Raw genomic sequence first — 4,881 nt, forward strand, 5'->3', positions numbered from 1 at the left:
GTGCAGAATGAAATTGAAAATGTGGCCTGCAGAAAACAGTAAAATTGTACTGCGAAGGAATAACCATATATGATTGAGTGCTAGAATAAAGAACCATACATATGTGCTCCATCAATTATCTAACACTTCATGTCCCAGCATGATTTGTGATCATGAAGTCTTCCCCCAAAACCCCTGTGAAGCAAGAGTTCTGGATTTCAAATAAGAATAGGGAATTAGTTGACATGTTCAAGTCTACAAAAACAGTATAAACAAATAATGAGAACAAGAATTTCCTCAATTCTTGCAACTTGCTTCAAACTCTGGACCATTTTGCAAACATTTGCTCAGATCAGTGGTAGTTGTTATGTGTGCAGCCGCACAGACAAGATGCTGATCGTGTAACCATTAGAACAACTTAGACAAAATAAAGGCTGGGAACATTCACAAGGATGGGAACCATAAACCACCTGTTGGATGTAGGCCCTGGGGAAGATTTGTATCTGTTCCATAGCTTGTAACCATGCTATTTAGTATTTTGTAACCAAAAGAAATGTGTCCTTGCTAAATTCTTTGTAATATATCCCCTTAAGATATCAAGACTTCACAACTTTAACATTATCTCCTGTGGAATGTAACCATTAATCTCAAACATACTAATTGGTTGTCATGGGAAACCGTATTCAACCTGGTATCTATAAATGCCGTAGAAAATTCCTTCAGTCCTTTGTTAGCAGGAAGAGGCTCAAGTCTCCATGTCCCACTTGTTTTCCTTTGGGCCTGATTGGATTAAATAAATCAGTGGCTCTAATGCATCATTTTTTAAAAAATGCCATATGAAAAACTTTATTTTTGTCAGTACACACACACACACACACACACACACACACACACACACTTTCCAGACATCAGAACAGGGGGTCACAGAACAGAGAATGTGTCTTAATCAGCTCAGACTGCTATAACAAAATACTACAGACTGGGTGGCTGAAACAACATTTATTTCTCACAGTTCTAGATACTAGTAAGTCCAAGATCAAGGTACCAGCAGAGTCAGCTCCTATTGAGGGCTCTCTTCTTGGCCTTCTTGCTATTTTCACATAGCAGAGACAGGGGGCTCTGGTCTCTTCCTTTCCTTATAAGAGCACAAATCCCATCTTCCCCACCCCCCCATCTCACAATATTATCTAAACCTAATTATCTCCGAAGGGTCCAACGTCCAGATGATGTCATACTGGAGATTAGGATACCAACATATGAATTTTGGGGGACACAAACATAAAAGCCATACCAGCAGGCTAACCTCAGGTAAATCGCTTGCACTCTTCCAGTTCAGTCTCAAGATTGCCCAGCAGATAATTGTGCCATGGTTACCAGTCCCAGGGGAGGACTCTAAAGCTTCTGCTCACTGTATCGTAGTAACACAGTCACCAAGAAGAACACGAGGCAGTCAAGCATGGGATGGAAGAGTGCTTTATTTACATAGGGAAGAGATACCACAAGATCAGCTACAATAGTGGGCATCAGTTCCCCATGGCCAGCAGGTCTCTCCCAGGTCTCTCCCAGAGGCCAGCATAACACAATCTGCCTTTGTACACACTCTTGTGCACAGTGGGAAGACCCTGTCTCCTCCCCACAGAGGATAGATACTGTAAGCAGAGAGAGTTAGATGGTCTCCAGCTTTGGGACACAAGAGAAGTCATTTTAGGCCCCAGCTATTTTTCCTGATGTATGACCTATGTCTCCAGCTCTACTTGCCCAAACACACTTCTTGTAGAACTTCCTAGGAAATGTCAGAGTTACAGAGAAACACAAATGCCTCAGTAGTTAATGATTTAAGGGAAGAAAGGGAATGCAAAAGATAACTGTCTCTACCAGGCCAGGAAACAGCCTAAACATATCAGGGACAAGAAATCAGTGAGACAAACTCTCAGTGCTGTTTCCAAAGTAAGCAAGGCCCTGCATTCTTCACCTGAGATAAGAGGCCCAAGACCCCAACCAGTTTATACCCGTTCTTGAAGCATGCCCATAGCTCCTTCCCCTCGCCTAAGAGTTACTTCTGTCAAAAGTCTCTGCTCAAGGAAGAGCACAAACCTCATTAACATAACATCCAGTACACATATAAGTATGTTTCCTAAATACACATGCATAACCTTATACCCATCTCTACATGCAATGACAAAGTTCCCCTCTCTGAATACTCATCCTAACCCTAAATAAAAGAAATCCACTGACCCCTACCTGGGGAGTCACGGCTTTGGAAGTTATTCCCCATGATCTCCTACTTGCTGTAAATGAAGCTTTCTTTGTGTGATGCCTCTACCTGGTATAATCTTTATCTATAAGTCACCAAGGAGCCAACTCAGGTTAGTTCAGTTACAATATGACAGTGAAGTTGGCCATGTGGTATATGATCCACACTCTTCAAGCAGAGACTAAAGAACATTCATTAAGCATGACAAAGAGAGAGATTCCCACACAAGGTAACAAGGCCGGCATAGGTTGTTTGGGATCCTTACCTCTTAGTATATGTAGCATGGCTTTGGTAGCAACAGTAGCTCCCACTGGGTCTGAGAGTCACTGGCCCCTCCTCCAGGAGACAATTGCAGTTGGCCACCCCCTGCTCTCCAATAACCATGTGCCACCAGAAGGCCATGATCAAAATCGCCGATATGTCAAAGGACATGCAACAGGACTCGGTAGAGTGTGCCACTCAGGTGTTGGAGAAATAGAACATGGAGGAGGACATTGCAGCCCAAATTAAGAGGGAGCTTGACAAGAAGTACAACCCCATGGGGCACTACATCCTGGGGAGGAACTTGGGTAGTACTGTGACACGTGAAACCAAATACTTCATCCGTTCTACCTGGGCCAAGCATCCATTCTTCTGTGCAAATCCAGTTAAAAGCAGGGCGCCTGGGTGGCTCAGTCAGTTAAGTGTCTGACTCTTGATTTTGGCTCAGGTCATGATCTTACATGATTGTGAGTTCGAGCCCCACGTCGGGCTCCGTGTTGACATTGTGGAGCCAGCTTCGATTTCTCTCTCTCTCTCTCTCTCTCTCTCTCTCTCTCTCTCTCTCCCTCTCTCTCTCTGTCCCTCCCCTGCTTGCTCTCTCTCTCTCTCTCTCTCAAAATAAATAAGTAAACTTTACAAAAAAATCTAGTTAAAAGCATGGACTGTGTCACACACTCAGTGACCCATCCAAAAACAAGGACTACAGCCTGAATTCTAGATACCAGAGACTGAAATCTTCAGCCTTGCCTTAAGGATCACCTTGATCACCTTGATCAGCCTTGCCTTAGGGATCACCATGTTTTTTTCTCCTCAAAATCCTTTCCTTTCAAATAAATGAATAAATAAATCTGTTGGAAAAGTGAGGGGAAAAAAGAACAAAAGAAGTAGTCTAAGCCCAAGGCCCATTTGTATGTGACCAAGTGGGTGACAAAAGACAGCATGCATGAGACTGCTTTCCCCAACACATGTCTTTGCAAACCCTGGCACCCTATTTACCTGCGGAGCAGATGCAAACACATGTTACATACACCCCACTTTTACAAAGACATTTCTCTGGGGAAAAAACATTCAAGTGCCTTCAACGTACATATATTTTAAAACACTTTGAAGTGGTTTCACAAGAGAACAACACCTTGTTTATGAAAGCACAATATATTTTATACTAATACCTTGGGGGGGAGAAGGTATAAAATATCCAAAATAATTTATTGGCATCAGCAAATACCGTACTAGTACATGGCTGGGTTGTACCAGCAAAATATTTAAATTGAAATTTTTAGGGGAATGACCCAGGTGGCCTTGATCAGCCATGTGGGCCTGAAGTTGGTTAGTTTTATTGAAAGTACAGATGGGAGGTGAATATTCTATCTCTTTCTGTGGTGTGTTTGTAGGATGGGAATAACTCTGGACTCCGTTAGGAGGCGGGTGGGGTAGGGAAACAGTTCTTAGGCACTGACAAATGTGATACACCAAATGGAATGAGGACCCTGTTCCCCTTGCCTTGTCCAGACAGAGCCCAGGGAGTGTAATGGGAGCTTGGATAAAACATCCCCGAAAGGCAAGCTACCAACTCCCAGGACTGCCTTCTATGTTGCTTTTGTCTTCATTTACCTCTCACTTACCCATATCAGTGGAAAGAAATGGGAGGTGGGTAGTGCTGCGGATCAAATGTTTTCTGGCTTCCTTTCATGAACCCAGCAGGACCCAGACTGCAGCTCTGGTATGAAGTGGCAGCAGTTGGGCAGGTTCCTTACTGTTGCCAGTTCTCAACTAGAAGATAACCTTCCTGAGGACCCATGGTGAGAGAGCAGTGGAGGCAGAACTAGAATCTGGGCCCCTCTGACTCTGAAGTCTGAGCTTGCTGTGCGGGCAGGAGAGAGCAAACCCATGGACGTCTTCCACCTCCCTCCCCTCACCTTGGGTTCCCAAGCTTTCCAACACCCCATCCTCTACACAAAACTTTTAATGACTGAGGCTCCAGAAAACTCAAGTGCTGCGTGTGCTGCTTTCCAAAATGGCTATGAACTTGAGAAACAAATGGCACACTTGAGTCCCTGAACATAATTCTGTCTTCACCTCTCCAATTCACAGTGCAGGTGCTTCCTCCACCACCCTCACACTTTAGCTCTTATATCCTGCTGCCTTGGGTCTCTGTCTTATTTCTTTAACATATTCAAAACTCCTGATGAACAGTTACTACTCTCCAGGTCCTTGGAAGGGCCTACTGTGTACCTTGTCAGCAGGACCAGGTGCTTTATATATAGCTTACATTCAATACATTTGGATTAAATACAAGTGTTTAATACAAGTTGTACTTTTCCCTAATTGTTGTAGCTCATATGCTTTCTACCCCCAAATAAAGATAAACTTTGGATTGACTCAGCATT

The 4,881-nt window shown here is 43.6% G+C and overlaps 1 pseudogene; it reads left to right on the forward strand.

Moving 5' to 3' along the window:
• The first annotated feature begins 2,615 nt into the window (after positions 1–2,615).
• On the forward strand, positions 2,616–2,884 carry LOC102951329 (annotated as a pseudogene).
• Positions 2,885–4,881: the final 1,997 nt, after the last annotated feature.

Source organism: Panthera tigris, chromosome A3, assembly GCF_018350195.1.
Source record: "Panthera tigris isolate Pti1 chromosome A3, P.tigris_Pti1_mat1.1, whole genome shotgun sequence".
Taxonomy (NCBI): domain Eukaryota; kingdom Metazoa; phylum Chordata; class Mammalia; order Carnivora; family Felidae; genus Panthera; species Panthera tigris.